Below are 12156 nucleotides of genomic sequence, written 5' to 3'. Positions count from 1 at the left end.
TACTGATGAATATGTTATATAAAATTTTACAATCTATACAGAAAAATCGTTATTTGTTATAAATTAGGTTGTAAGTATTTTCTTCACTTCGTAGTTGTGGAATAGTTCGGTTCAATGAAAATAATAAGTAACATTGTCAAGTTAGTTTACTTCGAAATTTTTGCTTTGCTGAAAAAAATCGTAAAGAGTATTTCGGACCACGTAGCGTAGGGTACCGTATATGTTAAGTTTAGATAAAGAACTGAACGTACAAGTCAATGTTTGTGTGCAAAATATTGTACGTCGATAAACATTTACAAAATATTTTGTTTTTGCTGCCTTTAAGTCGGATTTATAAAAAAATAAGTATTTATACTTCTTCGTAAAATTTTAAATAATCAAGAGAACATTTGTTAGGGTCGGTAAAATCATGCTTCAGATTAAGTATTGACTATTGACTATCATCCCACCACCTTGCTACTTAATCATTCGAATTTCCATTGTGGTAAAGAACCTTATAAACTAGAAGTTGTGAATAAAATTTTCTTACTTAACAAAATTTTTCCAATCCAAAAGTTTTTAAAAGATTTGGGAAAAAGTATATTAAGATGGTCAGAAAGTACCTCGTATAAATATTGTTGTGACATGGTCCTTTTTCTTTTAAGAATAAGTCTCGAGTTTCAAAAGAATTTGAGACAATAATGGGATTATATTTAGCAACTCACCCACCAACTAATTTACATCGGACTATAAACAATAACAGAGAATGAAGACGCGCTTAATAACGGAAATTGCTTGAAAATGATTTACCAGCGCCATATAATACTTTTAACGAAAATTGGGTTATGATGGCAAAAATAAATTATGTAGATTGTAAAGCGAACAAGCTTCATAATGAATTCACTAACAAGGACCTTGTCACCGTTATATTATTTTATAGGAACTATTAAATTTTAATTATATATGAACTCATGTGAGAACAATATTATTATATGATAAAGATAATCTACTCTGTTAATGTGACATTAAACAAACATGACGATAAAGAATATTCTAAAACTGTAAAAGTCTATAAAAATTGTAAAAATAATATTCGAATGTGAATTGAATTTGTGTATCATAGAAACACGCGTAAAAATGATAATACACACTTTTCTGTGAAGTTTAAACGGAACCCACTAAATAAGATTTGTAAGGGTATAGACGGACAAAGAACGATAGATATTGAATTTTCTTTATCCTCCAAAAGTAATGAGATTTGCCAACACGCGTTCGTTTATAAAGCTAGAATCCACAGCTGAAGGACAAGGTAGAGTAAAAGTATCTCTTTGATCATCTAAAAATACTTTTTATTTCATATTTTACGCGCCAAAATATGAGTTTCGAAATAGATGATTCTCATAAGCACTATGTTGGTAATATCACCAAATACTAAAATTGAAAGTAAAATTGTGACTACTTTAGTAATTTGTAATCATGCGTACTTATGCATGTTGTCATTCACATTTTATCACTTTTCTACTGTTGTAAAATTGTAATATCTTTATAGCACGTTTCGCTTTCAGCAAATTTTGGGGCATTAAAAATTCATCAACTTATAAAATTCTGAACACACAAACAACGCAAAACTTACACCGGTGGAATTGGAAACGTGAAATTTGCACACGAGTTTCATGTGTATATTAGGTGAGCAGTAAGAAAGGAATTTTGAAAATTCATCTGTTAAGCTTAAAATACTACCTATGGGAAATCTCATATAGCACACGAGTTCTCTCATTAAAATGTAATTCTGCTATAAAGATAACCTTGGCGGATAAATATACAGCGGAAGAGGTTGTTTGTTTGAACGCGCTAATCTCAAGAACTACTGATTTGAATTGAAAAAATATTTTAGCGTAGGATTGCTTATTCTAAAGCAGAAAAATATATTGCGGGATTCTTATGCCGGAAAATTCACGCGGGCGGAATTGCGAGCAAAAGTTAGTTATAAAATAAAGTCCCCCATCGCCACTGTTTGTCTGTCTGAACGCATTAAACCCAAAAACTACCGAACGGATTTGAATGAAATTTAATGTGAAGACCATGCAAAGGATATAGGCTATCTTTAAAAACTACATAGTAGGACTATTATTTTGGAAAAACTTTCACGCAGCCGAAGCCGCAAGTAATAGCTAGTGGTCTAGTGTGTCTTTAATGGAAGGCAGTCAAAATCCTATTAGTTTCTTTTAAATAATAATTCATATAAAATATACATTCTGCTACCAGTTTCGTCTAGGAATACCCGCCAAAGGATAAAGTGAATACTAAATTATTTTAATCGTGGTTTATTCACGTGCACGTTTACAGTAAATAAGATCGGGAAAATGAACACCCACAAGAGCATTTACTTATTATAAAAAGTACAATGTTGTTAATTATAAAGTAAAGTCCTTAAGAATTGAAACACGTATTGCTTAAGATTTTTTTATTGTCTTTTCGGTAAACCTTCGCGTTACGTTCTTTTTTTATTTCACCCTCGTAATCCAATGTAACTTTCTAATGTGAATTATTTTTATACTGAAAACAAACCAGCAACCGTATTGTATTCTCCGTATGTTCCGACAGAGGCACAAAACAACGGCGCTCGTCTGACAAGCTTTCGTTTCCGCAACCTAATAGAATCAACATTGTGTGTGCTACTCGACACAATGGTTGTGTTATGAATACATAACGAGACATTAGCCCGCATATGCTCTGAGTGTTTATTACCCACACAAATATTATATCGTCTCTGGTAAAATTAAATAACGCACGTGCTCGAGAGACGAGTAGCAGTTATCTTAGGGCAGTACATCAAGGAATATTTCACTGCCGTTTTGTCCTTATCGAAATTAAATTTTCTACTGCGAACCTCCAATCCAATCTTTATTATATTACACCTAATATAAAATTTTCTCGGTCGTTGGATAAATTTAAAAAGTTTACTAGATCTCACGTAGTCGAGTGTCCGTCTGGGGAGGTATCACCGCTTTATCTTGTATCTCACCAAGTGGCAGCGTGCAAACGTTGTTGTCTTCCGCTTTGAAGGACATTAAAGCGTGTGAAATTACTGCGCATTATGAGACTTACATCTGATGTCTCATGATAACGAGCGCATCATCAATAATAACGGGAATGATTCGACAAAACTGCAAATATGCAATTTATAAATTACCACCTGCATATTCAAACACTGTTGTTTAAATGATTAATTGTTAATAAAAAAATTAATGACATTGTTTTTTATGCGTAGTCGTTTGATATGTCTCATTTGTATCATAGGAATCAATGAGCTCTATTTATGTATAAACTTTACGTGTAAACTTTCTATTTAGGCAATTTAGGTATTAATATTATGAAATTCAAGTAAACTGTTCGGCCGATTAATATCGTGTTACGAGTCGTACAATAAACAGATAGTTATTAATGCCATTGTTTGTAAGGGATACGACGATTACTATTATTATCGTATCAGTTATCCTGATATTGATATTGAACCTGAAATACGATTCATGTCCATAGTTACATTTAAGTCACCAGTCGTGATTAAGCGTGACTAAGCTTAAATTTAAATAAAAAATCTAAATTATTGTTTGAAATAAACAATAGTTTTGTCATCTTGTTTGTGATTTTGTAGTTGTAGAAATTTACCTACCAAGTTTTGCGTTGGATTTCTAGGTCGAGAAATATTTTGCATGAATATTTCGATGCTAAATTATGTATCGACAGCTTTCCACAATACCGGCCAGGTCTTTGTACCTTATATGTGGAGTCAGTATTATACTGTTGGTGAAATATGGGTATACTTGTTAGGCGTAATTCTGTCTTAAAATCAAGGATAGAGACATTATTTCTTAAATATACTTATGTAAAATGATTTATATATTGCATTGCAGCGATCAAATTAGCGACTTCTTGTTTACTGTTTAAGATAAGAAACTACTATTCACAAAAAATATACATCGCAAAATACCATACAACTAACTTGAGACAATAAAAACGTATGTGTTATATATGTCTGCGATCTCTTACAAACAACTTGTACCGTAAACTAGGCTCAACGTCCACTGATTGTCAAGGAAAAGCTTAGTCAAATGAAATAAACAGAATATGGAGTTAAGGCCAGGCCAGGGTCGTAACAAGGTATTTAAGTAGAACTTACGATATGCCCCCAAGTCCAATAGCCGCCGTAAATAACGCTCTATCTGTGAAGCGCCGCCGCGCGCATTGCCAAATTGCTTGGCAGCCTTCTCAGACTTCCTGTTTGAATAATATTATAACGAACCATACAACAAAGCAAAAATAAAACTAATTACATCCCCTACTCGAACACATCGCCCTCCATGGATGAAAAAATCGTAACTTTATTACAATTTAGTTAATATAAAATGCTCAGCATCACGCGATTGATATACAAATTCCGTCAGAAACAACATAATATAAATACATGTCAAATATTACGGGATTTTGCTGTTGAATGATTAACGATTTAAATTTTGTTGCAAATCTAACTAATTACATGGTAAATAAATAATGATATTGGCATTCTCTCAGGTAACTTTATTAACGCAAAACAATATGTATTGTACTGAATATTGTTGAGATAAAAATATATTTTAGGTTTTTTAAAATACGCGTGGCATTTTTCAATTTAATGTACATAGTGGATTTACAAATTATTATTCCGTATTAATGTTATTCTCAAACGGAATAGTTATTGTAAACTACTAGTTATGATTTTATAACTAATATGACTTATATGCCTAAAAGTTGCGTCGTAGATGTAGAGAAAATGAAACTTTACTTTTAGAATCAAGCTTAGTGGTTCTGGACTCAATTTGCATCTTTTACATAGGCGAATTCCATCAAAAACTGAGTTCTAACAAAAGATAATATAAAACGAGAATGATCACAATTGGAATGAAAGAAAAAATAGAAAGCCTGTTTAAGAAATTGCATATTAGTAGGTTCTAAAAAAGATACTTAACAACCCCGTAACTAAGATAATAAAAACATTTACTAGAATAATTTTTAAAAATGATATTGCAGAAATCACGGTTGTTGGAAAATGTCTTAAAGCATTTTTAGGCGTTATTTGTAATGAACATTTAAATTCTTCGCGAACTAAGTTACACGAGTTTGTGTTGCCTCGCTGTTTTAATTACTCGAGAAACGATTTTTTTAGGGGCAAATTATAAAATCCAGGACTCATTAGCTGACAGCTGTGCGTCAATTAAACGTAAAATATAGTCCTTGGAGACAGCCCCCCGCTTTTCCGTTTCACCCCCGTAACGTCCTCCCTTTTTCCAGAGCTACAACTCAACCCTCCCTCCGCGTTCTCATTAGTGAAACTCTGAATGTACAATTTGTTCTGAAACAGACACCAATTGCTTCTTTTAAAACCGTGGCTACTAATTTAACTCGAATAATATGTACAATTAATGAGAACATATTATACGAAGCCAAGTAATTCCTTGCGTACCAAAGTGGGTATAATATCAGTTCTTCAATTCTGTTAATTAAATGTCTTTTGAAGTTAAATATTTTTATACCAACAAAAGTCGTTATTTCTTTTGAAATAATAACAGTTTTGACTTATGTATACATTGATTAAAATTTGATTATCGAAAATTCGTCCTTTATACTTATGATCGACATTTTCCTCGATTCACGTTGGTATTTAAGTTTAGATCTACTGTATTCTTACTTTTGTAGACGAGTTTTATTTATTATAATTAATTAATATATTGCTCAATAAAAAAAAAACTTGGTTGGTTAATTTAGAGCAGAGATTCACCTACATCTTTTTTTTTTCTAACTAATTTATAATGAGAACTTATAAAACCTACTTATTCGAACAGGGCAAATCGGCTTTTGTGTTATTTGTTAAGTTACTGTATAAAAACATAAACAAAAGCCTGACATAAAGGTACAAAAGCGATAATTATAATTAATATATCAAGGCTTATTTATCAACTTATTAAATTTATAGTAATTTCGGTGATCTAGACTTGACATCAACGCGTCCATTGTACAAAATATATCGAAAAACTCCGTTTGTCCTATGAAACTTGCCCCGTTTATTTAAATTGTTACGTGCCAGGGTTTACGGTAGATATAACACAATATATGTCACACAAAATGTTGGCACTATATGGTAGTGAACTTACAAAAAACAAACGTATCAGTAGACATAGTTGTTTCATTCCGCATCAATGTGTAGACACATGCAAATATAATATTTTAGTTATAAACGAATTACATAAAAATAACAAACTCTTAAATAAGCATCATTTGAAAAGTTTTTTTTGGTTATGTTCATGCTTCGTGTATGAAATAATAAATATGCATTATAAATAAAGAAAAAATAATGCCAACTGTTTGATAACAAAAGCAACGCAGTAAACCTACTTTGCATAAACATAATAGTAAAGTTTCCTGGTCCGAAAGTTTTATGGTTTTGCAAGGCTAATTAAAGACACTGGAATGCACTTGCAGTATCTAATAATGTATCGCAGGTATACTTACTTCTGCAGTTATAAAATATGCGGTGCTAAGAGGATATTAATGGTGTGGTTCGAACGTGTCTAACGAAATCCATAGCCGGGATTCTTGGAAGCCGCTCAATTTAAGTAATCCGGGTCCGTTAGAACTTTCATTTCCATTATTCGTCCATAGCGGCGCTTTCCTAATGCTGCTCGGTGAAACCATTCCCACTCTTACTTAACTTTGTAACTTTTCCTTTTCAAAAAGTTTAAAATTAAACCCGTGAAAGTGACTCTACAAATCCATTTCGCACTATTATTATAGAAATGTGATTATATGATGCTCTTAATTTTTTTTTTCTACGATAAACTGTAATTGCATGGCATAAACCTGGCTTTTCAACACTGAATAGCCAATCGTGGAAGTTTAATCAATAACTAATAAATTTTAAAGAAGGAATGGCTTGAAGTCTTAGATATAATACTTCACATTACTTCTGCAACTATCCTAGCGGAATATCATTCACTAACTCATTTCACGGTCACATTCGGTGAGTATGCACACGCAGTAACTGTTGGGGGCTTAACAACCCTTACGTGCCCCCGATAAACCCTTTAAGCCACCTCTTACAACTCGTGGTTTGCGAAGAGGTATCCTTTTAACGCCACTATTATTTGTATCTAGATGTTAATAACGAATGTCAATTCTAAGTTAGGCCCTTCTTTAATTTTGCTTGCCATTATCCTGCCGTAGTCGAAAAGTTTGATTACCTGCTTCAATGATTGCACCTCGCCCGATTATGAGCATTTTTCGAGATGAGAACATTACTTGTTATATTTTCTAGAAAGTCAAGCCAGTACTCCTGGTACAGCCTAGCGAGTAGCGACATAAGTATTTTTAAGTTACATAAAAATATTACCATTTCTGGAGCAGTGGGGTAATTACTTAACGTTCGCTATTTGTACACTGCGACTGCGATAAAAGTTCTTAAAGAGAAACTATGAACATAAAAAATGTAATTAACGTTTAATATGCGAAAGTTTCGTACAAGTCGGCCAAGTGTAAGTTTTCTTAAATTAGAAGTATATTTAAGTGTGGAAAGTATTTGAAACAATGTCTATATAATGAATTGCCTGCAAAACTCTTAGTATGTGCTTGTAAAATTATTCAGCGTAAAGTATTTTCTGTTATAGAATTTCTTTTATTCCTTCTATTTATCTCTATATCTGTAAACACAACAAAAGTTTTTATTCGTGCGAATATAAGTATAGTAAATAGGGGGCATTTTAACATTGTTGTTTCATTTAATATGCTAAAATTGCATAATAGTATCAATATTCTAATTTCAACTAGAATATAACATACAATAATTATATCTTTATATAAAAAAGCAATTAGCTAACGTTTTACTAAACTTAATAAAATTTTGATAATAATTAGTAAGAAGCATATTTTTTATAAGTATTCCGTAGGGACACAAAAAGTTACAATCGGTCATATAATTCTATCACAGTTCTTGTAGATATTGATTCGCACAATTAGATAAACATACAAATGTTATGATTAAATTCAAAATGTTTAGATAGAATTCACCGATACTCACATGCCTACCAAAGATATAAAAGTTTCTGAATATTACCGTAGGTAAGAGTATTAAAGTTTTTTTTGAGGTTGGTAATCTTATACAAAGAAGCGTGAAATAATTACGGTACCTTATAGCTTTATCGAACTTCTTTGGATTTGTCGTAATAAAAGTTGTATATAGGAAGTATTCGTGCGTGGAACAAACGTGTTTTTATGGCATGGTTAGCAGAATGTTTAATATTCAATCAGTGCGGGGTCGCATTGTGGCTCTTCCCGCCACTCCACGTTGAGTGGGGTAATAAAGTAATAAATAAACAAGTAGGTTGACGGCGGCCCATGATTCAGTCCCACTTTTGATCCGTAGTGACATTGTCGGCGTTTTAATGGAAATCGGATTGAAAATTAATAATGTGCACTGGGTAATGAGCACGTACAACTTATTCATGCGATCTTGATTACATCTGTTGCTCACAACATAGCTACCAAATTACACAATGTCGTTGCAGTGATTAATATGATTCATTTAGCAGTCTAAGGTAGCCACATCATAGTTTGACATAGAACTATTCTTACAGCAAATTAAAGAATCCCGAAAAATAAATATTAAGCGATGGGTAATATTGAATATAGGTATACAGTATTATATACACGTAATAACGTTAATATTTACCATACTTATCACTGATAAATTCCGGCAAATTGTTTGGAAATTTCCATCGAACCGATAATAATTTACGAATCATATTTCAAATTACACAGTCTGCTAATGGTTTCTCCGTCGTCACTTATTCCAAGAATCGTTAAAGGCCCGTTCTGGTTGCTTTGTGGGTGAGAAAACAAGAGGCTGAATTCCAACCTTGGGTTAGATGCATGACGATGGAATACCGCTTTTCTTTGCAGTTTTTTCGTTAGCCATTGATGGCGATTGTAAATACACTGCAATAAAGTTTTAAGACAAATTGGATATCTATACCTTTCTGATTTCAAAATAACTTGCGATTTCAGTAACAGTTTAGTATTACTTACATAAATGTATGTGCTAGAGACATTGATATGTTGAATGTAAATTTTTTAATTTCATTCCCATAAATGTTTTAAGTAAGTATAAAAAGGACGATGAATCATAAAAGATTCTAAGCGATTTTATACATAATCATATCTCAATTGTATATTCCAAATACTGTCTCAAAGGAACAGGTGGAAAGTTCTTAACAAAGCCGTGATCATTAATCGCTTGTGTAAATAATTACTCGCTCGAAGGTTATTGCTTAGGCCGTGGGGACGCCTTGACCCTATTTTTGGAAGACTAATGAGCAATTCTATGGTAAGTGCTATTCTCATTATTTCGCTTGCGACCTGTCCCTGTAATAACACACAATACGAACGTGGCCGTCTCTCTAAATACCTAATGAGTTATTGTCTGCTTTATCATTTTCACTCTCTACGTAAATAGAACTTATAAGGGACGTTTTGCTTTGTATTATCTGCAAAGTTAGGAGCGTTAGCATGAAATATAAAGAATATATCTTTGAAGTGGTAAAGCCACGGTCGTGACCGTTTTGTGTTTAGCGCTAAGACTGGTACAATCAAAAGTGGTATCAATGTATTGTAGAAAACAGAGTGAAATATCGGCTTAACGTATGGATTGTTCAGTATGAATATTAAAGGTTCAATGAAACTACCGAGTCCTTTTGTTTCTTTAAAAATCTCATCCATATATTTTTAGCTATTATAGTGACACCCGACAGCCTAAGATATCTTCTTACCTATCCTTTCTGGTAATTACCTCCTCGTATTAAAAAAATCTTCCCAAGGCAGTAGTGTTCGAAGTAAAAAGTTCTGGTATTTTAAATCAATTATTAATATTAAAATTATAAAAGCATTGGAGGTAGATAAAGTCTCCTATTTCTGTCTGTAACACATTTCGCCACAACAGTATATAATGATAATTCAATGATGTAAATAAACAAATCGTGGCTAGTGTACACACGATCTGTCCGGCTATCTGTAAGTTCACTAGCAAACTCGTCGAAGAACTACTAAGAAATTAATCTTCTCTTAATTATCTCGTGTTTTCCTTTCTTTGTGCAAGTTTAAATTACATGCAAACTGAATGTACGACACGTACATGAGACCATTTCTTCGTCGAACGTCTTATACGGTCAACAATGCGTATGTTACCTTCAAACAGAAGTAGTTTGGCAGTAACATATGAAATTTACTACATTACGCTTCTAGTGAACTTTATAGGCTGTTAAGAGTGACCGTACTCACAAAAGAGCTATAAAAGGAGTCTACCAGTAAACAAAAACAACAGCCACTAGCTATTAATGTTTGAAAATAACTTCCTGCGCATGTTCAATATATTTATAGTACGTGCGGGCCGGTAGTTGGTTTTTTATCTTATGGCTCTAACGTCGGGCAGGTTGCGACAAAATCACAAGATTTTCATCCAGACTTACCTCTCCACCCATTTACAAGGTGGGACGCTGAGATTAAATGTATTGTATGTTCGTAATGTTAACATTCAATTAGTTGAACGTACTCCACGGTTCATATTTTGGTCGAATATGTTTAGCTCTTTGTTCCGAATATTTTTTTCTTTTTATGAGAAGCAAGAGCGAGAACAAGCTGGTACAGTCATTAATCAATTCACACTGTGTTTCTAGCGAATATGAAAATGAATTGTATGAATAATAAATTATAGCCGCGGACAGGTATTATTCGAGAAAATTGTTTTCGCTACCAGCACATGGTCTACTTATTTAAAATTTTATGTGTGTGTTTGGTTTACATAGTATAATGATAAAGTAACTTTACTCTTTATTAACGACCAATAGTAATTTTCTCACAGTATTTAATTTCGTATAGCGATAACTGAGTCTTAATTAACAATGTCTTAAGTTTGATGTTCACTAAATATTAATTAACGCTTTATAACGTTGTAAATTTCCCTCCACTATATTTCATCTAAATAGTCGGTTTCCTAAGTATAATATGGTCATTATTTTGAAAGTTTTATTCACAGGTCGTAAATGTGCTTGGAGACAAGTGGAATTTACGGTTTTTTTTTATGAATTGTAGATTCATAACGCCTGTTTTATTAACGCGTCCTTGCCTATCCCGTAATATCTTTATGGATGAAGTTTAAAATCTTTTCTATCTCATTTCATTTTGTATTACAAAGCGTTTATTACACAATCTCAGTCTATGTCACCCTTAAGGTATAGAAAATAATAATAAAGAAAATGCTGAAATTTAGACGTTACACCGTTCTGGCTTATCATTAATTTATCGGGTACTAATGAGCTCATGTTATTTTCATGAGAAAGAATATTTCGTCAATATCATTGTATTGATAGGGATGTGGCGTATGTTGTAAGTTTTTTTCGAATTTATATAGAATGCATAGTAATGAGTGGTGCAACATACTATGATCTGAAAAATCATAGACAATGATTTATTACACATATCACAATGAATAAAATATTCTTTAAAAAATATGAAAATTATGATAAATAGTTTAATCTTGCGGAATTTATGTCTTAAAAAAGATTTTATTCTATTATATAACATTTGCTTTTGGCGTAAATACCTCACCAATCTGAAGCGCATATTAACGAAGATTGGTTTGCAAGGAGTCGGAGAGATTTCTCGGATTTCAAATCTCGAATTATTGATTTTATACGCGAAGCTTGACAAAATCCAAAAAAAATCACAAAGTAATAGTCTAAAAGTGCAATCAATGTAATCAGTACAACCTTGCGAATAAAGGCGTAAAAAATCTTGATATATTTCACGACAAATTAAGTGCTTTTATAGGTAATTTGTCGAAACATTCGTAAATAATTAATTTATTTTTTAAATTTGTATTTTTTACTTTACTGTTTTCTGTTCACACAACATGTCATATAATTGGTAAATGCTGCGTGTTCCTGTTGTTGGCAAATATATCAGCCACAATACGAAAAAGCTTTGTTTGTGTATAATTGTATGTATCAATATGTATGCTGTTGGTATACCTTTAAATAAATAAATAAAAGTCTGGTGATAATGGGAGGTCAGGTATGTTACAAAGTAGACTTCACT

This window comes from Manduca sexta, chromosome 20, assembly GCF_014839805.1.
Source record: "Manduca sexta isolate Smith_Timp_Sample1 chromosome 20, JHU_Msex_v1.0, whole genome shotgun sequence".
NCBI classification, from domain to species: domain Eukaryota; kingdom Metazoa; phylum Arthropoda; class Insecta; order Lepidoptera; family Sphingidae; genus Manduca; species Manduca sexta.
The sequence above is the reverse complement of the archived record's forward strand: the minus strand, read 5'-3'. Positions refer to the sequence as shown.